The sequence below is a fragment of the Dendrobates tinctorius genome, unplaced genomic scaffold, assembly GCF_039654945.1.
Source record: "Dendrobates tinctorius isolate UK_male_01 unplaced genomic scaffold, ASM3965494v1 ptg000036l, whole genome shotgun sequence".
Lineage (NCBI taxonomy): Eukaryota > Metazoa > Chordata > Amphibia > Anura > Dendrobatidae > Dendrobates > Dendrobates tinctorius.
The window spans coordinates 25,461,412-25,487,500 of record NW_027361704.1 but is presented as its reverse complement, the minus strand read 5'-3'; positions in this window follow the sequence as shown (position 1 = coordinate 25,487,500).

The following is a 26,089-nucleotide window of genomic DNA, read 5'->3' as shown; positions in this document are numbered from 1 at the left end:
GGCCCCATTTCTAATGCTCTAGTGTATAATGGGCCCTGTAAATGCTGCTCCAGTGTCTGATGTCCACCTTTGGAATGTTCCAGTGTATGGTGGGCCCCATCTATCATTCTCCAGAGTATAGTGCTCCCCAAAAATTGCTGTCGCAACATTGAAAACAATCAAATAAGTCTCCTCGCTAGGGAATCCCTGTACTTGTCTGGACTCCTCGTCGTCCCCATCTTCCATCTCACTGCACAGTATTTCAACTTTGCAAGTGCTGTGATCCTGAGCAAGCAGGGGGGGCCCACTCGTTGGCGACGGCACTGGCACAGGGCCCCTGATAGTACGGTGGTGTGTCTGATGGCGGGTGGGCCGAACCTGCACTTTCATCTGCAGCTTCCTCTTTGTCACCGTGTAAGATGGAACTGTATATGGGAAGGGTAACCTGAGTTTCATCAGGGTCAGATTCAGGCCGTGTAGCGTGCGAGGGGAATGTAGTGGTCTGGGTCAATGTACCAGCAGATTCATCGAGCAGTGGCTGGGCATCAGTGCACTTGTGTCGCCCCCAGGAGTACGGTCGCCACAGTGGCATTACCTTCTTCCTAGGGAGTGTGATGTCATGCTTGGGAGCAACGAAGGATCTCTCTAGCAGGTTAACTGATTGGGCGGCATTATTCCCACGAGTCATGACCCTCCAAACAGCGTTCATGAAGGCAAAGTGTTTGTTTTACGTGGGCAGTATGGTTGCAAAGCTGAACCTTAAAGGAATGTCCAGAAGGGCACCACCAGGAGTGGAGCCTACGGTTAAATTCGACTCCACCTGGGAAACCTCAACCATGCCAGCTACAGAACAGATGCACACATTGCAAGCTTAATTCCGTTAACGAACGAGACTCCGTCATGCCCCGCAGTCCGAGTCCGGCTTACTAGAGGGACACGTGAGGCTCTGGCACATGAGATTGGCCAATAACTGGTGTGTCATGCCCTTACATGTCCGTGGCTGCATGTGCGCTACACTGAAAAGGCCAGCGTTTGTCGCTTACAGGTGCAGATAACCCGCTGAACAACGTTAGTGATGGGGATCACTGATTACAATTATTACCCGCGAACAATGATTTCCCAGTAAGTGCAGGTCAACCGCAGTTCCGGAATTAGGCCTAACCGTCATTCCTGAAAAAATGAAAAACTTACGTGTGCAAACCACAGGTGCTGTAGCTTGCTTAACAGCTCGCCAGCCGTTCTCACGCCCAGTATGGATTACACGTGATTGCACAAAGGTTAGAAAGGGTACCATATCCCCGGATAACATGTATGGATAGCGTACACATTCAAAATATATGTCTCAGGAGGCAGGCTCAGACGGTGTCAGGCCCAGTATGGATTGCACGTGATTGCACAAAGGTTAGAAAGGGTACCGTATCCCCAGATAACATGTATGGATAGCGTACACATTCAAAATATATGTCTCAGGAGGCAGGCTCAGACGGTGTTAGGCCCAGTATGGATTGCACGTGATTGCACAAAGGTTAGAAAGGGTACCGTATCCCCGGATAACATGTATGGATAGCGTACACATTCAAAATATATGTCTCAGGAGGCAGGCTCAGACGGTGTTAGGCCCAGTATGGATTGCACGTGATTGCACAAAGGTTAGAAAGGGTACCGTATCCCCAGATAACATGTATGGATAGCGTACACATTCAAAATATATGTCTCAGGAGGCAGGCTCAGATGGTGTTAGGCCCAGTATGGATTGCACGTGATTGCACAAAGGTTAGAAAGGGTACCGTATCCCCGGATAACATGTATGGATAGCGTACACATTCAAAATATATGTCTCAGGAGGCAGGCTCAGACGGTGTTAGGCCCAGTATGGATTGCACGTGATTGCACAAAGGTTAGAAAGGGTACCGTATCCCCGGATAACATGTATGGATAGCGTACACATTCAAAATATATGTCTCAGGAGGCAGGCTCAGACGGTGTTAGGCCCAGTATGGATTGCACGTGATTGCACAAAGGTTAGAAAGGGTACCGTATCCCCGGATAACATGTATGGATAGCGTACACATTCAAAATATATGTCTCAGGAGGCAGGCTCAGACGGTGTTAGGCCCAGTATGGATTGCACGTGATTGCACAAAGGTTAGAAAGGGTACCGTATCCCCAGATAACATGTATGGATAGCGTACACATTCAAAATATATGTCTCAGGAGGCAGGCTCAGACGGTGTTAGGCCCAGTATGGATTGCACGTGATTGCACAAAGGTTAGAAAGGGTACCGTATCCCCGGATAACATGTATGGATAGCGTACACATTCAAAATATATGTCTCAGGAGGCAGGCTCAGACGGTGTTAGGCCCAGTATGGATTGCACGTGATTGCACAAAGGTTAGAAAGGGTACCGTATCCCCGGATAACATGTATGGATAGCGTACACATTCAAAATATATGTCTATACATCAGGAGGCAGGCTCAGACGGTGTCAGGCACAGTATGGATTTGACGGCCCAGATTACACAGCGGAGGAGCAGGGAGAGGTAAAGATTGCAAATGCTGGGGCCCTGCCCAAGCAAGGGAGGGCCCACTCGTGGGCGTCGGTACTGGCACTGGGCCCCTCATAGTACAGCGGTGTGTCTGATGGCGGGTGTGCACCACCACCATCAGAGACACTTGATTGCACTATGAGGGACCCTGTGCCAGTGCCCGCGCCCAAGAGTCGGCCTTCCCACCTGTCCAGGGCAACGGCACTCGCACGGTGTCGTGCGCTAGGTGGTGACCCCGGCCATGGGGGGGGAGGCAGCACAGTTAGGGAGTTTTAGAAAGTGGCATATGTTGATGTTGGACATTCAGCTGATGCAAAAGGCGAAATAGGTGAAGTACCAGGAAGAGGTGGACCAAAGCAAGCCATTTTTCTGTCACCCTATGTGTCATCAGGGGAAGGTGGGACAAAATCCTTGGAAACCCATGCGTGGTTCATTTTAATGAAGGTTAGATCATCCACATTTTGGGTTGACAGACGGGTCCTTTTTTCTGTCAGGATTGATCCAGCTGCACTGAAGACTCTTTCCGATAGCACACTTGCAGCTGGGCAAGCGAGCTCCTGTAAGGCATATTGGGCCAATTCAGGCCAGGTGTCCAGTTTAGCGGCCCAATAGTCAAAGGGGAATGACCTGTGTGGGAGAACATCGATATGGGAGGAAAAGTAGTTTGTAACCATAGTTGACAACTGCTGTCTCCTGTCACTTTCCATCGATGCAGTATTACCAGTTGTGTGAGCGGTATTTGAAAAATCAGTCCACAACATTGTCATGAAACCCCTGTCTCCAACGCCACTTCTGCTGTGTGCACCACGAACACCTCTGCCAAGCTGCCCCCGGCCCGTACGGCTCGTGTGAGAACCATCACCGCTGCTGTGTGCTGGGAATGCCTCAAGCAACCGATTTACCAGAGTTGCTTGTTTATTAGCCAATATTAGGTCAAGGTTCTCCTGTGGCATGATGTTTTGTAATTTGCCTTTATAGCGTGGATCCAGGATGCTGGCCAACCAGTAGTCGTCATCGTTCATCATTTTGGCAATGCGGGGGTCCCTTTTTAGGATCCGCAAGGCATAATCTGACATGTGGGCCAATGTTCCCGGTGTCAATGATGCACTGCGAGTGCTGGGTGGAGGAGCACTTTCTGGCAAATCCACATCCCTCCAGTCACGCACAAACCCTGTACCAGACCTTGCCACGCCAACATTTTCACTTGCCCCACGAGATGCATCCTCCTCCCCTAAGTAATCATCCCCATCATCATCCTCCTCCTCCTCTTCTTCCTCCACCTCGTCCAGGAGAGGTCCCTGAGCAGACAATGGCTGAATGTCATCAAGGATTCCCTCCTCCTCTTCCTCCTCATCAACATTGGCTGCAGACGCCTGCTCCTTAAGGTGCGTCAAAGTTTGCATGAGCAGACGCATAAGTGGGATGCTCATGCTTAGGATGGCGTCGTCTGCGCTTACCAGCCGTGTGCATTCCTCAAAACACTGAAGGACTTTACAAAGGTCTTTCAGCTTTGACCACTGCACACCTGTCAACTCCATGTCTGCTCTCAAAGTGCCTTGCCGTGTATCCTCCCACAAATGCATTAAGGCCTGCCTCTGCTCGCACAGCCGCTCCACTATGTGCAGGGTGGAGTTCCACCTTGTTGCAATGTCGATAATGAGGCGGTGGTTGGGAAGGTGGAGCAATCGCTGCAGCTTCTGCATACGAACGGAGTGTACAGGCGACCGGCGGATGTGCGCGCACAGTCTTCGCACCTTCTGGAGCAGGGCTGTTAACTCCGGATAATTTTTGAGGAAGCACTGCACCACCAGGTTCAAGGTGTGAGCCAAGCAAGGTATGTGGCTGAGTTTTGAAAGGGGTATGGCTGCCACAAAATTACGGCCGTTATCACTAACTACCTTGCCTGCCTCAAGATGTACACTGCCCAGCCATGACTCAGTTTGTCGCTTCAAGTACTCGGCCAGCACCTCGGCGGTGTGTCTGTCGCCCAAACACATCATCTGCAACACAGCCTACTGACGCTTTCCACTAGCTGCTCGATAGGGGGACACATCGTGTGCAACAGTGGCAGCTGCAGATGGAGTGCTCGTACGACTGCGCTCTGTGGACGAGCTTTCGCTTCTGGAGGAGGAGGAGGAGGAGGAGGGTCGAACGCCTACAGCCATCTGTTTCCTATACCGTGGGCTAGGCAGCACTGTCCCACCACCGCTGTCCCCTGTGGACCCTGCATCCACCACATTAACCCAGTGCGCAGTGATGGACACGTAACGGCCCTGGCCATGCCGACTGGACCATGCATCAGTTGTGAGGTGCACCTTTCCGCTCACTGACTGCTTGAGTGCATGGACAATGCGGTCTTTCACATGATGGTGGAGGGCTGGGATGGCTTTGCGAGAGAAGAAGTGGTGACTGGGTAGGTCATAGCGTGGTACTGCATAGGCCATGAGTTCGCGGAAAGCTGTGCTTTCCACCAACCGAAAGGGCATCATCTAAAACGAGATTAGTTTGGCAATGTGGGCGTTCAAACCCAGTGTACGCGGATGAGAGACTGAGTACTTTCTTGACCTACTCATAGTGTCTGGGAGGGTGAGCTGGACTTGAGAGCTGCATATGGTGGAAGTAGCGGTGGACAGGGCGGACTGAGAGAGGGTTGATGATGGTGATGGAGTTGGTGTTCTTTCTGATGGCCTAGAATCAGTCTTTCGTTGATATAACAGTGGGATTCCCTGACTGCTGTGGTCTTGCAACGACACCTCAACATTTGCTGCTGTGCTAACCGGTGGGCTTACAGTGGGGGAAACAATGTAGCGTTGCTGACTACCTTCATTGTGATCAGTTGCACATGTGGCACTTGAGGTTTGGTGTTGTGTCCACGCTTGCAAGTGCATGCTGGTTAAATGTCTAAGCATGCAACTGGTATTCAAATTTTTCAGATTTTTCCCTCGGCTAAAGGTCTTTGCGCACTTCTTACAGATAACCTTGGCCTGATCATGAGGATTTTGTTCAAAAAAGTGCCACACTGCACTCTTCCTACTTTGGCAGACATTTTGCGGCCTAGCACGCTGTGATCTTTTGACCCTCTGGACAAGCTGTCCAGCAACTCTTTTGATGTTTGGAACCTGTCTTTGGAGTGCTCCGGGCCTGCCAGATAACAGCTGTTGCGATGTCGATGTCTGCTGTGGATGCTCCTCATCTGAGCTATTGGAAGCAGCACCCTCTTCCCCCAATGGATGCCAATCTGGGTCAACAACTGGGTCATCCATCACCTCCTCTTCTATGTCATGTGCACCTTCCTCTGTGTCACCGTGTATGGTGGTATAGTGTGCGGGAAGGGGCACCTGAGTCTCATCAGGGTCAGAATCTGGTTCTGTACACTGCGAGGACAATGTAGTGCTCTGAGTGAATGTACCAGCAGAATCATCCATCAGCGGCTGTGCATCAGTGCACTCCATGTCAGATTCATCTTGGCCTGGGTAATTCACCATTTCACTTGATAATCCAGGCATGGTATGTGAAAACAGCTCCATGGAGTAATCAGTAGTATGGCCTGCATCATCCTTCAATCTTGGTTGACAAAATCCAACAAACTATATAGTAATGTAAAACAAGGTACAAGGTGTCTATAGGACAGAGGAGATTTTGAATTTCTGCAGACACTTGTGGACACTGGACACTTTTGGATTGTGTGAGGCCCACTGATATCTGAGCGCTATGTGACAGGCTCGATGGCACAGCTGTGACCAAAGTGACTAGAGGATAAGGGAGATTTTGAATCTCTGCACACACTTTTGGACACTGGATGGACACTTTTGGATTGTGTGAGGCCCACTGATATCTGAGCGCTATGTGACAGGCTCGATGGCACAGCTGTGACCAAAGTGACTAGAGGATAAGCGAGATTTTGAATCTCTGCACACACTTTTGGACACTGGATGGACACTTTTGGATTGTGTGAGGCCCACTGATATCTGAGCGCTATGTGACAGGCTCGATGGCACAGCTGTGACCAAAGTGACTAGAGGATAAGGGAGATTTTGAATCTCTGCACACACTTTTGGACCCTGGATGGACACTTTTGGATTGTGTGAGGCCCACTGATATCTGAGCGCTATGTGACAGGCTCGATGGCACAGCTGTGACCAAAGTGACTAGAGGATAAGGGAGATTTTGAATCTCTGCACACACTTTTGGACACTGGATGGACACTTTTGGATTGTGTGAGGCCCACTGATATCTGAGCGCTATGTGACAGGCACGATGGCACAGCTGTGACCAAAGTGACTAGAGGATAAGGGAGATTTTGAATCTCTGCACACACTTTTGGACACTGGACACTTTTGGATTGTGTGAGGCCCACTGATATCTGAGCGCTATGTGACAGGCTCGATGGCACAGCTGTGACCAAAGTGACTAGAGGATAAGGGAGATTTTGAATCTCTGCACACACTTTTGGACACTGGATGGACACTTTTGGATTGTGTGAGGCCCACTGATATCTGAGTGCTATGTGACAGGCTCGATGGCACAGCTGTGACCAAAGTGACTAGAGGATAAGGGAGATTTTGAATCTCTGCACACACTTTTGGACACTGGACACTTTTGGATTGTGTGAGGCCCACTGATATCTGAGCGCTATGTGACAGGCTCGATGGCACAGCTGTGACCAAAGTGACTAGAGGATAAGGGAGATTTTGAATCTCTGCACACACTTTTGGACACTGGACACTTTTGGATTGTGTGAGGCCCACTGATATCTGAGCGCTATGTGACAGGCTCGATGGCACAGCTGTGACCAAAGTGACTAGAGGATAAGGGAGATTTTGAATCTCTGCACACACTTTTGGACACTGGACACTTTTGGATTGTGTGAGGCCCACTGATATCTGAGCGCTATGTGACAGGCTCGATGGCACAGCTGTGACCAAAGTGACTAGAGGATAAGGGAGATTTTGAATCTCTGCACACACTTTTGGACACTGGATGGACACTTTTGGATTGTGTGAGGCCCACTGATATCTGAGCGCTATGTGACAGGCTCGATGGCACAGCTGTGACCAAAGTGACTAGAGGATAAGGGAGATTTTGAATCTCTGCACACACTTTTGGACACTGGATGGACACTTTTGGATTGTGTGAGGCCCACTGATATCTGAGCGCTATGTGACAGGCTCGATGGCACAGCTGTGACCAAAGTGACTAGAGGATAAGGGAGATTTTGAATCTCTGCACACACTTTTGGACCCTGGATGGACACTTTTGGATTGTGTGAGGCCCACTGATATCTGAGCGCTATGTGACAGGCTCGATGGCACAGCTGTGACCAAAGTGACTAGAGGATAAGGGAGATTTTGAATCTCTGCACACACTTTTGGACACTGGATGGACACTTTTGGATTGTGTGAGGCCCACTGATATCTGAGCGCTATGTGACAGGCACGATGGCACAGCTGTGACCAAAGTGACTAGAGGATAAGGGAGATTTTGAATCTCTGCACACACTTTTGGACACTGGACACTTTTGGATTGTGTGAGGCCCACTGATATCTGAGCGCTATGTGACAGGCTCGATGGCACAGCTGTGACCAAAGTGACTAGAGGATAAGGGAGATTTTGAATCTCTGCACACACTTTTGGACACTGGATGGACACTTTTGGATTGTGTGAGGCCCACTGATATCTGAGTGCTATGTGACAGGCTCGATGGCACAGCTGTGACCAAAGTGACTAGAGGATAAGGGAGATTTTGAATCTCTGCACACACTTTTGGACACTGGACACTTTTGGATTGTGTGAGGCCCACTGATATCTGAGCGCTATGTGACAGGCTCGATGGCACAGCTGTGACCAAAGTGACTAGAGGATAAGGGAGATTTTGATTCTCTGCACACACTTTTGGACACTGGACACTTTTGGATTGTGTGAGGCCCACTGATATCTGAGCGCTATGTGACAGGCTCGATGGCACAGCTGTGACCAAAGTGACTAGAGGATAAGGGAGATTTTGAATCTCTGCACACACTTTTGGACACTGGACACTTTTGGATTGTGTGAGGCCCACTGATATCTGAGCGCTATGTGACAGGCTCGATGGCACAGCTGTGACCAAAGTGACTAGAGGATAAGGGAGATTTTGAATCTCTGCACACACTTTTGGACACTGGATGGACACTTTTGGATTGTGTGAGGCCCACTGATATCTGAGCGCTATGTGACAGGCTCGATGGCACAGCTGTGACCAAAGTGACTAGAGGATAAGGGAGATTTTGAATCTCTGCACACACTTTTGGACACTGGACACTTTTGGATTGTGTGAGGCCCACTGATATCTGAGCGCTATGTGACAGGCTCGATGGCACAGCTGTGACCAAAGTGACTAGAGGATAAGGGAGATTTTGAATCTCTGCACACACTTTTGGACACTGGACATTTTTGGATTGTGTGAGGCCCACTGATATCTGAGCGCTATGTGACAGGCTCGATGGCACAGCTGTGACCAAAGTGACTAGAGGATAAGGGAGATTTTGAATCTCTGCACACACTTTTGGACACTGGACACTTTTGGATTGTGTGAGGCCCACTGATATCTGAGCGCTATGTGACAGGCTCGATGGCACAGCTGTGACCAAAGTGACTAGAGGATAAGGGAGATTTTGAATCTCTGCACACACTTTTGGACACTGGACACTTTTGGATTGTGTGAGGCCCAATGAATATCTGAGCGCTATGTGACAGGCTCGATGGCACAGCTGTGACAAAAGTGACTAGAGGATAAGGGAGATTGGATTGCTTTTAAAAAAGCAGTTTGCGGAGCAGTGGGTAAACAGCAATGCAGGAATGTCAGGAAGCCTTAGAAGGCAGCCCAACAACCAACACCACTGATACACCACTATATAGCCTCCCCTTGCACTGCACACACAGTGACTGGTGTGTTGTGCAGGCCAAATTGCTAGCAGCAGAAGCAGTTTTTTTTTCTTCTCAGCAGGACAAAAAAAAAAATTGGGATTGCTTTTAAAAAAGCAGTTTGCGGAGCAGTGGGTAAACAGCAATGCAGGAATGTCAGGAAGCCTTAGAAGGCAGCCCAACAACCAACACCACTGATACACCACTATATAGCCTCCCCTTGCACTGCACACACAGTGACTGGTGTGTTGTGCAGGCCAAATCGCTAGCAGCAGAAGCAGTTTTTTTGTCTTCTTCCCTGCCTAACGCTCTCCCTACAGAATCAGCAGCAACCTCTCCCTATACTAAGATCGGCAGAAGTAAGATGGCGGTCGGCGTTCACGCCCTTTTATACCCCCTGTGACGCCCACCAAAGCAAGCCAATCACTTGCATGCCCTTCTGAAAGATGGTGGTGACCTGTGCCTATGTCATCACGTTGCCCACAGTGTCCGTGGATCCTGATTGGCTGAAAAAGAGCGCAAAACAAACTTTTGAAACGCGACTTTGGCCGACCTCATCCTAGGGTCGGGTTTCGTTTCATGAAACCCGACTTTGCCAAAAGTCGGCGACTTTTGAATTTTTTCGACCTGTTTCGCTCAACTCTAGTCAATACCATTACAACATCCGTAGGGTAGAATGAGGCAGGTGTGATATCAGCAATCCCGGAATGCCAAGTCTCTCTGTGCCTGACGAGGTCAGCTCCCACCACTGAAAATACAGTAATCTGGACCTCTTCTTCCTGGTTGGTGGAAATCAGAGACTTGAAAGCTTCCATTTCGACATCTTTGTCAGTCGGCCACAAAGAAACTGAAGGCACCCTCAGAAGATCCATCTTCTGCCCCTTGTCCAGAGAAAGAAATCCTAGAGGCAGGGATGTTCCTGGAAACTGATCACAAAAGTTAGAGATGTGTTCAGAGAATGCCACTTTCTTCAGTGACTTCAGCACACCATGACTCAACGACTCGCAGATCAGGTGGAGAAGATGACAACTCTGCTGACTGATCATGACATATGGGAACAGCGCACATAAGGAAAAAATTCCCAATAATTAAAAAAAAAACACATTTGAAAGGTTGACTCACCAAAACCCTGACTAATGCACTAGCAGGATGCAGCAGACCTCCATTGATAAAGGCTGGGGCAGCACAGGTGCAAACCGCTGATGAAAACAGCCAGTAACCCAAGAGGGTCTGGCTGCCTAATGGGAAAAATGCACACAAATAGGGCTTGCATAGGACATCAGTCACACAGATAAGTGTGGTGCAAAGTGTCTGAACAGCCTATTAATGACGCCCATAGTATTAGCTGGCTGCTCAGCACTATATATATGCATCAGGTCTAGCTGCATCCTGCAAAAATGATAAAAAAGTGCAAAAAGATAAAAAGATATGGGGTATTAGTTACTATTTTGGCCAAAGCAGATTAGCTCGCAACCCAACGTCAAGGGTCCCCAAATTTTGTGAGTCCCTAACACTAAATCTGAATAGCGCACATAAGGAAATAATTCACAATAATTAAAAAAACACATTTGAAAGGTTGACTCACCAAAACCCTGACTAATGCACTAGCAGGATGCAGCAGACCTCCATTGATAAAGACTGGGGCAGCACACGTGCAAACCACTGATCAAGAGGGTCAGGCTGCCTAATGGAAAAAATGCACACAAATAGGGCTTGCATAGAACAGTGGTTTGCACCTGTGCTGCCCCAGCGGTAGGTGTGGAATAGGAGTAGAGCAGAGCCACTGGGTGCGGAGCGAAGAGCAGAGCCGCAGGGTGCGGAGTGAAGAGCAGAGCCACAGGGTACGGAACAAAGAGCAAAGCAGAGCCACAGTTTGTGGAGCGAAGAGCAAAGCAGAGCCTCAGGGTGCAGCAAAGAGCAGAGCAGAGCCACAGGGTGCAGAGCAAAGAGCAGAGCAGCAGAGCAGAAGGAGTAGACACAAGGCAACACACATCTGAGTAAGGAAGGAAACAGACTGGGACATGAAAAGGCACAAGAAACAGACTTAGTACAGTACAGACTAGGACGGACACGGGAACAAGTACAAGTACAGGACAAAGGATACAGGCCTGGGCAGGCAGCCCCCAGGGAGGAGAACACAGGACACACAGAGCACAGAAACGGGTCTGGGTATGCAACCCCCTTGAGATGCGGAACACAAGACACAGAGCACAGAAATGGGTCTGGGTATGCAGCCACCAGAGAGGTGGAAACAGGACAGAACCTGGCAACTCAGCAGCATAGTAGACAGACAGAGTTTGTTGCCCAGGAATCTTAATATGGGTAGAGATGCCTTAAGTAGACGATACCTCTTGGCAATAGGTGGCGACTAGAGTTGAGTGAAACGGGGCGGTCAAATTCAAAAATAGCCGACTTTAGCTAAAGTTGGGTTTCACCGATCGAAACCCAACCATAGCGTGAGGTCGGCCGTGAGGTCGCCGATCAGAGCGCCAAAGTCGCGTTTCAAATAATGCTTCCAGCGCCCTTTCTCAGCCAATGAAGGTGGACGCACACTGTGGGCAATGCGATGACATGGGCAGCGGCCACCACCATCTTAGAGAAGGGCATTGAAGTGATTGGCTGGCTTTGTTTGGCATCACAGTGGGTATAAAAGGCTGTGACCGCCGACCGCCATCTTACTTCTGCCAATCTTAGAATAGGGAGAGGTGCTGCTGCTGATTCTGAACAGGGAGAGCATTAGGCAGGGAAGAAGAAAAAAAACTGCTTCTGCTGATAGCGCTTTTCACTGTACAGTTAGTGTGCAGTGAAAGGGGAGGATTTTTGTTGTGTGCAGCAGCGCTGGTGGTGATTAGGCTGCCTTTTAAGGCTACCTGCTAGCTGCATTCCTGTGTGCACACTGCTGTTCAAACTGCTTTTTTCAAAGCACTCCAACTTTTATTATTTTGTCCTGGCGAGTTACTGAGCGTTCATTTTTTCACACACCATATAGTGATGTACGCTCCTCACACACTACCGTGTAGCGGCTGGTATCACAGACAAATAGAAGCTATCTGGGTGTGACTCTGGAAGAAAAAGCCGAGGAGTTTTTCCCTTTTTCCAGACCTACACCTTAGAGTGCTGGCCGCTTTTCAAACAGTTTCGTATATCTGCTGTTTGATTACGGTTAAAACTAGACAGAGACAGCGTGTGTCAGTCCCTATACAAATAGACGGAGATTGACAATTTTCCATATAGACACCGTATAGAGGTGTACGCTCCTCACACACTACCGTGTACTGGCTGGTATCACGGACAAATAGAAGCTATCTGGGTGTGACTCTGGAAGAAAAAGCCGAGGAGTTTTTTCCCTTTTTCCAGACCTACACCTTAGATTGCTGTCTGCTTTTCAAACAGTTTAGTATATCTGCTGTTTGATTGTGGTCAAAACTAGACAGAGACAGCGTGTGTCAGTCCGTATACAAATAGACGGAGATTGACAATTTTCCATACAGACACCATATAGAGCTGTCCGATTCTCAAACAGTATTGTATATCTGCCATTCGCATTACAGTCACATCTATACAGAGTCAGCGTGTGTGTGACACTCCGTAAATACATATACGGAGATAATAATAATCTTTATTTTTATATAGCGCTAACATATTCCGCAGATCTTTACAGTTTGCACACGTTATCATCACTGTCCCCGATGGGGCTCACAATCTAAATTCCCTATTAGTATGTCTTTAGAATGTGGGAGGAAACCCACGCAAACATGGGGAGAACATACAAACTCCTTGCAGATGTTGTCCTTGGTGAGATTCGAACCCAGGACCCCAGCGCTGCAGCGCTAACCACTGAGCCACCGTGCCGGAGATTGTTAGGTACACAAAAAACTTATACAGCTGTACACTTCTGATACAGTTCCATATATCTGCTTGTTGGATTACGGTCCAATACATACTGTGAGAGCGTCTGTGACTAACAAAATATATACGTAGATTTAATTTTTTTTAATACACCTTACACAGTTGGACGCTCCTCATACAGTTCCATCTCTCTGCTGGTATTTTTGGTACATTTTCCCAAACATGAGGAGGTATGGTGGAAGAGTCCACGGACGTGGGTAGGGGGGCGCAGCTGGTACTGATGGTGGTGGTGCATCGGCTGGTTCTGGCAAAAGCACAATAGCAGCTAAGGCAGGAGGTGTTGAGCCTGCGTCATCGTCTGGCCCAAGAAGGCCTGTAAAGTTGCCTTTTCTTGGAGTAGGAAAACCGCTTTTAAAGCCGGAGCATCAGGAACAGGTTTTGGCGTACATTGCCGAAACAGCCACCAGCTCTATTGCCTCCTCTTCTGAACGTTCGAAACCTGTAAGCACGGAGTCGTCAGTGCAGGGTTCTGGTCAGGAAAAACACCTTTCCTTGTGTCCTTCCCCCCACCAAAAGTTAAGGATGCGGCAGCCCACACTTCAGATTACTCTATGGAGCTCTCTTCACATTCCATGCCTGGGTTATCCAGTCAAATCCAGAATTCCCCAGTCCAAGATGAATCTGACATGGAGTGCACTGATGCACAGCCACTGCTAAATGATTCTGCTGGTACATCGACCCAGAGCACTACATTGCCCTCGCAGTCTATTGAGCCACAATCTGACCCTGATGAAACTCAGGTGCCCCTTCCCGCATACTATACCACCTTACACGGTGACACAGAGGAAGGTAAAGAGGAAGGTGCAGATGACTTTGAAGAAGAGGTGATGCATGACCCAGTTCTTGACCCGGATTGGCATCCATTTGGGGGAGGAGGGTGGCGCTGGCAATAGTTCATGTCATGATCTGACAGTTTTAAATTGCACTGGGTGAACTTTTTTTACTTTGGAAAGTTCAAAGGTGTTTTGACTGTCCCCGGTGGTGGTTGTGGTATTGCACCTTAGGTTAGGTTTGTGCACTTAATTATGAATCAGGTGTGACACCCTATAAAGGTGTGCTAGGGGTGTGCAATCACTGCCTGTGATATTGTGAGTTTGTTTTCACTCTGGGTTGGAGAGCCTGGAGGAAGGATGGAGCTGGTGAGGAGTCCTGCACAGCTTAGCCAGGGGGGACGTGTTTCAGCTATGGTGTCTGGACGAAGGGCTGGCATGGCGTGGTGGGGTCGCAGTGATGGTGTCAGCGGGAAGTGTCTGCATGGTCTGGTGGAGTGGCTACTATGGAGAGTAGCACTCACCATGTGGGACTTGGCCGCTGAGCTGGACTCAAGCATGCTTGACTTCGTGGCAGAAGCTGAACTCATCCTTGGGACTCTGGTGCTAAGCAGCTGCAACTGGTGGTGGTCTCTGCTCCAAGGCTGCACTAAGGTGAAGGATCCTGTTATGGTGATGGATCCGGGTGGAGAAGACGCACGCAGGTGGTGGGCTCTGTTGCTAGGAGCGCACGCAACAGTGCAAAGCTAAGTGGTGTTTCCCCTGTATTGTCTCTTTCCTCATGTGTGTTATTAGTGCAGTGGTGGGATTAGTCTCTGCACCGACCCATTCCCTAGTGAGGGTTTAGGGTCAGGGTGAGCAAGGGCGTTAAGGTACGCGTGCGGCGACAGGTGCGGAGCCTGTTTAGGGAATGTAAGGAGTGCAGGGACACTGGCTCAGGGGAGCTTAGGAGGTCTCCACGTCCCCCATTCCCTATCGCAGGGCCCACCATTGTTAAAGTTACCCAGGTTCCCCCTTTATTATTTGATTTATTGTATAACGTGTAATACCTAAATTCGCCAGGTGGAGGCGGCGTATCCACCTGCACGTGTTATTATTTAAATGCGCCCCACTGGAGGCGGTGTATCCAGGGTCACGTGTGTTATGGGTCCGCCTTGCGGTATCATCTGCGTCCTGACACACGTGATCATGACAGTTCAGATAAGGAGAAGGATCCCCAGCAGGCATTGACATCGCAGCAGCGGTTATCTGCCAGGCCCGTAGCTGTCCAAAAACGTGGAACAAAAACTAAAAGAGTTGCAGGACAGCTTGGCCAGACGGTCAACTTAGCACAGCGTGCAAGGCCAGAAAATGTATACCATAGTAGGAAGAGTGCAGTGTGGCACTTCTTTGTCCAAAATCCTACTGATGAGGCAAAGGTTACCTATAAGAAGTGCGGAAGGACCTTTAGCAGAGGTAAACAACTCAGAAATTTGAATACCAGTTGCATGCTTAGACATTTAATCAACATGCACTTGCAAGCGTGGACGGACTACAAAACCTCAGGTAGCACATGGGCACCTGCTCCGACTGAAGGTAGCCAGCAACACTCCATCGCTTCCCCCACTGTAAGACCACCGCCACCGTTAAGCACACCACCAGCACTAAATGTGGAGGTGTTGTCGCAAGGCCAAAGCACTCAGGGAATCACAATGGTTTTGCAACACAACACTGAACCTAGGCCATCACCACCAATACCATCACCAACCCCTCCTCACTTCGTCCGGTCCACCGCTACTTCCCCCATATGCAGCTCTCCAGTCCAGCTCACCCCTACCAGACACTCTGAGTAGGACAAGAAAGTACTCATCCTCTCATCCGCGTACACTTTCTTTGAATGCCTACATTGCGAAACTAATCTCATTAGAGATGATGCCCTACCGTTTGGTTGAAAGCGAAGCTTTCCGCGACCTCATGGCCTACGCTGTCCCATGCTATGACCTACCCAGTCGGCACTTCTTTTCTCGAAAAGACATCCCTGCCCTCCACCGGCATGTGAAAGACCGCATTGTCCATGCACTAAAACAGTCAGTGAGTGGAAAGGTGCACCTCACAACAGATGCATGGACCAGTAGGCATGGCCAGGGCCATTATGTGTCCATCACTGCGCACTGGGTTAATGTGGTGGATGCAGGCTCCACTGGGGACAGTGGCAGTGGAACAGTGCTGCCTAGCCCACGGTATAGGAAACAGTTGGCTGCAGGCTTTCGATCCTCCTCCTCTATCAGCGAAAGCTCGTCCACAGAGCACAGTCGCACGAGCACTCCATCCACAGCTGGCAGTGTTGCATATGAGGTGTCCCACTATCGAACAGCTAGTAGTAAGCATCAGCAGGCTGTGTTAAAGATGATGTCTTTGGGCGACAACAGACACACCGCGGAGGTAGTGGCCGACTACTTGCAGCGACAAACTGAGTCATGGCTGGGCAGTCTACATCTTGAGGCAGGCAAGGTAGTCCGTGATAACGGCCGTAATTTTGTGGCAGCCATAGCCCATGCAAAACTCACACACATACCTTGCCTGGCTCACATTTTGAACCTGGTGGTGCAGTGCTTCCTTAATAATTATCCGGAGTTAACATCCCTGCTCCATAAGGTGCAAAGACAGTGCTTGCACATCCGTCACTCAAACGTCCACTCGACTTGTATGCAGAAGCTGCAGCGATTGCTCCACCTCCCCAAGCACCGCCTAATCATAGATGTTGCAACAAGGTGGAACTCCACCCTGCACATGGTTGAGAGGCTGTGCGAACAGAGGCAGGCTGTAATGCATTTGTGGGAGGATACACGGGCAGGCAGTTTGAGGGAAGACATGGAATTGTTTGTTGTGCAGTGGTCAAAGCTGAAAGACCTCTGTAAAGTCCTTCAGTGTTTTGAGGAATGCACACGGCTGGTAAGTGCAGACGACACCATCATAAGCATGAGCATCCCACTTATGCGTCTGCTCATGCAAAGTTTGACGCACATTAAGGATCAGGCGTCTGCAGCGGAGGAGGAGGAGGGAAGCCTTGCTGACAGTCAGCCATTGTCTGGTCAGGGAACTGTCCTGGACGAGGTGGAGGAAGAAGAGGAAGAGGAGGAGGATGAGGAGGATGATTATTTTGGGCAGGAGGGTGCTTCTCAGGGGGCAAGAGAAAATGCTGGCATTCCAAGGTCAGGTACAGTGTTTGTGCATGACTGTAGGGATGTGGATATGCCAGAAAGTGCTCCTCCACCCACCACTGGCAGTGCATAATTGACACCTGGAACATTGGTCCACATGTGCGATTATGCCTTGCGGATCCTAAAAAGGGACCCCCGCATTGCCAAAATGATGAGGATTGACGACTACTGGCTGGCCAGCATCCTCGATCCATGCTACAAAGGCAAATTGCACAACATCATGCCACAGGAGAACCTAGAGATAATATTAGCTAACAAACAAGCAACCCTGGTAAACCGTTTGTTTGAGGCTTTCCCAGCACACAGCAGCGGTGCTGGTTCTCCCACGAGCCGTAGTGGGCACAATGAAAGAGGTGTTCGTGTTGCACACAGCCGAAGTGGTGTTGGAGACAGGAGTTTAATGACCATGTTGTGGAATGATTTCTCAAGTACCGCTCACACGACTGCTAATACTGCATCGATTAAAAGTGTCAGGAGACAGCAGTTGTCAACTATGGTTACAAACTACTTCTCCTCCCATATCGATGTTCTCCCTCACAGGTCATTCCCCTTTGACTATTGGGCCTCTAAACTGGACGCCTGGCCTGAATTGGCACAATATGCTTTACAGGAGCTCGCTTGCCCTGCTTCTGGTGTGTTATCTGAAACAGTCTTCAGTATTGCTGGATCAATCCTGACAGAAAAAAGGACCCGTCTGTCTACCCAAAATCTTGATGATCTAACCTTCATTAAAATGAACCATGCATGGGTTTCAAAGGATTTTGTCCCACCTTCCCCTGATGACACATAGGTTGCCAGAAAACTGCCTCGCTTTTGTCCTCCTCTTCCTCGGACTTACCCAATTCCGCCCTTTGCAGCAGCTGAATGTCCAGCCAGCACATCAACATATGCCATTTTTTAAACCTCTCTAAGTGGGCTGCCCACCCCCCCAATGGCTCGGGTCAACACCTGGCGCACCCAGGCAAGTGCCGTTGCTCTGAACAGGTGGATGGGAACACAGTTGGCTGACGGCACTGGCACAGGGCCCCTCATAGTACAATACAGTGTCTCTGACGGGGGGGTCCCACTCGCCATCAGACACACCAGCGTACTATGAGGGGCCCTGTGCCAGTACCGTCGACCACGAGTGTGACCCCCCGCTTGGTCATGGCCACAGCACTTGCAAGTTGCAATGCTTACCTCTCCATGCTCCACTGCTGTTTAGTCTGGGCAGTTAAATCCTTCACAGGGACGGCCACTAGAAATTTGGCTTATTGATCGATGATGGGTAAGATGTAGCTATGGCCTTTCCTGCTGGCCTCTACCTTCAGATGATCAATGGCTACCATATTTAATGGACGTCAACTTACAAGCAGATGCAGTGGTGCTTTATGATCACCTTTCACAGTTGTGATAGTCACATACGTGTGACATTCCTGCCACCATTTTTCAATGTCTCCTCTCATGCCAATCCAATAGAATCGCTTACGGTCTGTGGCTTCTGTCTTTTGCACTCCAAAATGACCAGACACATCATGATAGGCAGTGAGGACCATGTCTACATCTCTCCCTGAGATCACAGTTTGATGGAGACGAGTAACGGTGATGTGATCCACGCTACTGCGATAAAGCAATCCTTTCTTCACAAAGAACCATTTTCACTGTCTCCACAGACACAGTAATTGAGGGTCTGCATCGCCTCTGCAACATGTACCGGGAGGTTTTCACGCGATGAGTAAATTCCAAATTTCTGCTAACACTCGACTTTCCATCTGTACTTTTATCCATGTAGTTTCCAGTAGCGGAGAGACTGGACTGGCTTACTGAGATTGAAATATATATGAAGATTTAAAAGTACCACAATACTGTATACTTTTGTACGCTTCGACTACCTTTCCTGCTGTGAGTTCATTTTCCCCTTCACCATTGAGGTCTGATGAACTCCCTCTTCTGGTGAAGGAATGTAGTAAGGCTGATTACAAAGCACCTGAGCAGAATGATGACTGGGTGACTGGGATTGCTGACTGGATATAAGGCAGCTGACGCCCTTCTGCCTTGCAGGTGATTACTCTGAGGGATTCTTGGAGACCAGTCTGATTCCTGCTCCTCAAAAGCTAAGTTTTCTGCTCTACTTTTTGTATTTGTGTTCTGGTTTTGTTTTGCCTTGTTTTTTCTGGATTTCTGCCTTTCCCTGCTGGGTGAGCTGAATTCCTTTTTGCTCTGTCTTCAGATAATACCTGAGTACTGATATAGTCTTTTTGAAGCCTAGCATCTTCAGGGCTTTTTTCCCTATCAGTCTGTTGGCACCCGGATTGCAGACAGCATCTTTTCTATTCTGTCCTATTTAGTTAGCTTGGGCCCCATCATTTGCTCAGCCTATCTTTCTATCTGTGTGAGTGTTTTTTCATCTTGCTTCACCGTCATTATATGTTGGGGGCTGCCTATTGCTTTGGGGTCTGCTCTGGGGCAGTTTAGATTTCCCTTTCTGTCTTTAGGCTATGTAGTTCTCCGGCTGTGATCGAGGGGTCTAGGGCACCGTAGGAACCCCCCACGGCTACTGCTAGTTGCTGTTGTTAGGTTCAGGGGTCTGCAATTCGATAGCTGCCAACTTCTCTGGTTTTCTGGACAGCTAGTATTTCTGTTTTTGCCTCCTACGGTGACTCATTCATAACACTTTCCCTTTTTCTACTTGTTAAATTCTGGTGTAATACATACTGAGCCTGTGAGTGTCTGTGTCTGACTCTGGAAGTATAGACGGAAATTTAAAATTACCCCTAGCCTGGATACACCTGGTATGTGCTGATACAGTATCTTTGTTCAAAATTTTGTATTACGGTATCATCCATTGTGATTGAGCGTGTGTGGTTTATGCTTTCTATATATGCTTTGGGGTCTGCTCTGGGGAAGTTTAGATTTCCCTTTCTGTCTTTAGGCTATGTAGTTCTCCGGCTGTGATCGAGGGGTCTAGGGCACCGTAGGAACCCCCCACGGCTACTGCTAGTTGTTGTTGTTAGGTTCAGGGGTCTGCAATTCGATAACTGCCAACTTCTCTGGTTTTCTGGACTTAGCTAGTGTAACAACCCTGCTGGCATCACTGCATGGCCTCCCATCCCCCGCACACCAACTTACTTTCTGCTTCAAGCCATGCTGTGAATTCTGTCTGTTGCCAGCTTTGTGCCTCTGCTCTCACTGAATCATTGCCTGTGCAATGTCTATACTCAGTATCTTGCTGCTGAGGAAGCCAGGCCCTGTTCTGTGTATCTCCTTCTCTGTAGGAATACTCTTTGTCTCGCTTTGTACCTTGTCCGCCTGCCAGGAGGCAGAATATCCTGGCCCTTGAGTCTTGTTCCCAGTGCCTTGTCTGTTCTCTGTCCACCTGCCAGGAGGCAGAATATCCTGGTCCCTGTGTCCTTGTCCCGGTGTCTCTGTCTGAACTCAGTCTTACCTCTGTCTGTCAGTCTCCTTGTTTGTGGTTCCTTCTCTACCGTGTCTTTCCTTGTGTCCTCCCTGTCTGTGCATCTGCACACTCGCAGCTTTATCTGTGCATCTGCACCCTCGCAGCTTTATCTGTGCATCTGCACCCTCGCAGCTTTATCTGTGCATCTGCACCCTCGTAGCTTTATCTGTGCATCTGCACCCTCGCAGCTTTATCTGTGCATCTGCACCCTCGCAGCTTTATCTGTGCATCTGTACCCACGCAGCTTTATCTGTGCATCTGCACCCTCGCAGCTTTATCTGTGTATCTGTACCCTCGCAGCTTTATCTGTGCATCTGCACCCTCGCAGCTTTATCTGTGCATCTGCACTCTAGCCGCTCTGTCTGCACGGCTCCCTAGCCGCTCTGTCTGCACGGCTCCCTAGCCGCTCTGCCTGCTCCGCGCTCCTGCGGTCTGCCTGCTCCGCGCTCCTGCGGCTCTGCCTGCTCTGCACTCCTGCGGCTCTGCCTGCTCCGCACTCCTGCGGCTCTGCCTGCTCCGCACTCATGCGGCTCTGCTTACCTGCACCTCCTGTGTGAACATGTCCAAACCTGTTCCTTCATATTCCACTCCTTCCTGCCTATATCCATACCTGCACCTCCTGTGTGAACAGGTCCAGATCCTGTTCCAGCATACACCACTCCCTCCTGCCTACACCTGCTGTGTGAACAGGTCCCTACCTGCTCCTTCTCATACCACGCCAATCTGTCCTGTGTCTCCAAGCCGTGCCCGCCTGTCCTGTGTCTCCAAGCCGTGCCCGCCTGTCCTGTGTCTCCAAGCCATGCCCACCTGTCCTGTGTCTCCAAGCCGTGCCCGCCTGCCCTGTGCCTCCAAGCCGTGCCCGCCTGCCCTGTGTCTCAGTCGTGCCTGTCGTGTCTACCTGCCTGCCTGTCTAGCCTCTGTCAAAGTGACTTGTCCCCAAGTGGGACCAGCAGCCACAGCCAGACACCACCCTGGAGTGGCACCCGACAGCTATCTGCCGCACAAGCCTGACCTCACCATCAGAGGCTCCAGTGAAGACCGAGGTAGCTGTCGTAGTCACGCCCCTTCCAGGGTAGTCTGGTTTGTGGCACAGTGGGGCCACAACCCCCCGGTTCGCACCATTCAGCCAAGGCGCGAGCGTGACAGTTTGCACAGGCCATGGTCCCCGCTGAGTCCCATGTCTTCCGCTTGCAGAGCATGATACACTCTCTCCCTGCCAGTGTGAGCCACCGGAAGAGTTTGTTCCGCCTTGTGTGGCTCCAATTGTTGAGACTTCTGAACCACTCATAGTCTCCAAGGCCATCTATGAGCAGCTCCTGGCCTATGAAGAGCACGACCCAGCAGACTCGCCTAGGTTCTATGGGGACCCCAAAGAGTGCCAAGGGTTCCTGAAGAAATGCTTGCACTACATCCTGCAGAATGCAGCTTGTTTCCCCTCTGACTGGGTCAAGGTGGGATACATCATGTCCTACCTTGCTGGTGATGCCTTGATGTGGATCTGTCCCCTTTGGGAAGCAGGGGACCCTGTCGTCTTGAGCCTGGGGGCCTTCCTGGTGGCCTTCCGTAAAGTCTTTGATGTGCCTCGACCAGTTGCTCCTGAAAAGTCTTCCCCTCCAAGCTTCCAGAGACAGACTAGACAAGAGGAACCTGTGGGTGAAACATCTCAACCACCTATGACCGTCCAGCCATCACCTGTTCCACAGTCTGCCGATGCGGCCTCCCGTGCAAGATCCAAGAGGTCTAAAAAGAAGAAGCGGGCCAAGTTGCAGCCGGAATCTGGCCTCTGCCCTGTGAAGCCTGTACTCCAGAACCCTGGGCCAGTAGAAGAGGAGGCCCCTGGCGAGAGTACTCCCTCTCCATTAAACTCTTTAACTGTTTCTCTGCCTTCAGGGAGCTTTGGTGTATTTAAGTCGCCAGTCTTACAGAGTCAGTGTGTGGTCTCTGTCATACAGCTCCCGAAGCCGGCATGGGCGTTGTCTCGAGGTGGCCGAGCCCTATTGGAGAACAGTCTAGTCCTGCAAGGACAACTACAGCTCCAGGTCGGAGCTTTGTATACGAAGAAGTTCGTCTTCCATTGACTGTCTGGTATGCCCATGGGTCATTCTGAACCAGAGATCCTGATGCCCATTTATGTTTGGAGACCCAGCAAGGCACCACACTTGAAACAACCACGTGACAAGAGGTGTCTGGTTCCCTTGCGTCGCATTCAGTCAGCAAGGTCGTCTTCTTGCTAGTCGCCGAGTCAAGGTGTGAGGATGCCTCTGAAGAGGGGGAGGCGGTCTCAGTCTCCTCACACATCCCCAGCGACTATACCAGTGTTCTGCTCCCAAGAGCACCCCTGCCTCTTGATTGTCTTCCCCAGGATAAAGGGCTGAAGATGAATCCAGAGTGTATGCCTTCAGCTCCCCTGTGGCCTAGGGGTGAAGGTCCCAAGACAGAGCTTCACTCATCATCTAACCAGGAGGATGTGGTCCAGTTTTTTCAGGGTAACAGGCTGAAGTGGCTCCCTGTATGTATGCCTCCAGCTTCCATTTGGCAGGTGGGTGAAGAGGTTGGAACAGTGACCTACGTATCACCGTTTCTCACCAACCGGGAGGAGGAGGTCCAATTTTTCTGGCATGTCAGGCTGAAGTTGGACTCAGTGAAGGTGTCTTCTGTTTCTAGCTGGCCGGCTGATGTAGGGGTCAAGTCTGAAGCTTCCAGGTCCCTGCCTCCTGCCAATCAGGAGGCAGAAGTCCTTGTACCCTCTGTGTTGGAAACTGTTGGGCACCAAGAAACTTGGCACTCGGTGATTCCAGATGGCACACGTATTCCACCCTACCTGAAGGATGTCGTGTCAACCTGGACTGTGTGTGGTCCCGTACTCCTTCTTCTGGTCATTCTGGCAGGCTTGAGGAAGAGGGGCCGTAAAGGGGGGGTACTGTAACAACCCTGCTGGCATCACTGCATGGCCTCCCATCCCCCGCACACCAACTTACTTTCTGCTTCAAGCCATGCTGTGAATTCTGTCTGTTGCCAGCTCTGTGCCTCTGCTCTCCATGTTTCCAGACTGTGTGTATAGGGGGGCGGTGTTAAGGTCGGCGGAACGCACCAGATATAAAATAACAAGAGGTGCGTTCGCCGCCCGGGGTCCACCGTGCGGTAGTTGGTAAGACCGCTGCTGGGTAATGGCAGATGCACCAGAAGGTGACGTAGTGCGCACAGGTTAACTTCACCCGAACGCTAGGAGCGGCTCTGTTCAGACACAGAGTCGCTTGCCAGAAATCTATGCAAAGGCGCTGGCCCTGTTAATGTCACAGGAGTCAGCGTGTGGCGTCACAGCCGCGAACACCAATAGCTGCTGTTAATGCAGCGCTGCGGCAACTATAGCCGCAAGCGTCGGCGCCGAGAACCGGGCACCGACGGACGCTAGTGTAAGCGAGGGAGCACTGTGGCGTAGTTTGCCACTACCTGGTGCTGACCTAAGAACACACTCTGTCACCAATCGTATTATCCGAGGGAAGGGGTTTCATAATGAGTCAGCCACCAGTCCATGCATCGTCACCATTCACACACATAGCAAGATAAGGCTACACTAGCGCATCGCTGAGCCGCCCTGCGGGCTTTTTATAGCGATGCGCTTCCGGGACCTTCCATTTGCTTGGGAAGGACCGATCAGATCCAACGCAGGACCTGAGCATGTGACCCCTGCTCTCCAGTGAGAGGTCAAGTTGCGGGCATGCCCAGTAGCACGGCATGAGGACTTAGCCTCAGGAGCGGTTCCCTGCAAAGCAGGTTGCGCTGCCATTGCTGCACCAGAGGTGGCAGCAACATCCAGGCTGTCAGAGCAAGTCTGAGCAGCAAGCCTGGCTCGCCGTGTTTGCTGAGCAACACCTGGAGTGGTTGAGGAAGAATGGGAGACCGCAGGATGTCTGGCTCTGGATTCCCGCTGTGCAGTGCCAGGAATCCAACGCCTAACATTACCCCCTCTGAGCCTCACTGTGCTCAAAAGCCACGATCAGGAGCAATGCATGAATGTTCTTCACCGGCTCCAAGGTCCGAGCCTTGGGACCATGACCCTTCCAGCCAACCAAATAAAACTTTTTGCCACGGACAAACCTGCGCCCCACGATGGCGTTAACCTCAAACTCGTCAGACGATAAGTCTGATGACCCGGTGGATGGCTCAGAAAACCGGACCATGTGAACTGGTTTGAGGAGGGACACATGAAACACGTCCGATATGGCCAAATGTGGAGGAAGAGCCAGGAGATAGACCACTGAGCTAAGTCGCTCGAGGACCTTGAACGGTCCAATGTAACGTGGTGCGAATTTGGGAGACTCGACCCGCAGTTTGATATTCCGGGTGGAGAGCCACACCATGTCGCCAGGGGAGAAGCTTGGTGCGGGTCGCTGATGCGTGTCGGCGGACGCCCTCATCCTTTCTTTAGATGCCCGGATAGCATCCTGCGTGCGATCCCAAATGTCCCGGGCCTCCACTGCCCAGTCTGCCACCCTGGAGTCAGTGGAGGACACCGGCATTGGGACAGGGACGCTAGGGTGTTGACCATAATTTAGGAGAAAAGGCGTCTGACCAGTGGAATCGGCCACCGCATTGTTTAGGGCAAACTCAGCCCAAGGCAGCAAGGATGCCCAGTCATCCTGCCTGGCAGAGACAAAATGTCGTAGATAGGTGACCAAGGTCTGATTGGCCCTTTCGACCAAGCCATTCGTCTCGGGATGGTAGGCGGAAGACAGATTTAGCTCGATGCTGAGTAAGCTGCAGAGCTCCCTCCAAAAACGAGACGCAAACTGGGGACCTCGGTCACTTACGATTTTGTCCGGCATACCATGTAAACGGAATACATGCTTAATGAACAAGACGGCCAGACCTTGGGCAGAGGGTAGGCGTGCGAGTGGCACCAGATGTACCATTTTGGAAAAATGGTCGGTAACCACCCAGATGACCGTACTGCCACTGGACTTGGGCAGGCCAACTATAAAGTCCATGCCCACCATTTCCCATGGTCTATCCGCTACTGGCAGGGGAAACAAGAGCCCTGCCGGCCTCTGTCTAGAGGACCTGTTCCGGGCACACGAGACGCATGCTTTCACGTATGCCTTGACGTCTCGAGCCATATGTGGCCACCAATATGACCTTGCCAGGAGTTCGGTGGTCCGTTTATTACCAAAATGGCCACCTAGCCTGGAGGCATGTGACCAGGCAAGAACCTCCGGCCGTAGCCGAGGGGGCACCAAGGTCTTGCCTGGCGGTACCGACTCGAAAGCGATAGGAGCCACGGTCGTAAAACTCTCCGGAGGGAGAATTAACTGAGGCTCCGCTTCTCCCTCCTCCGCTGAGACTACCG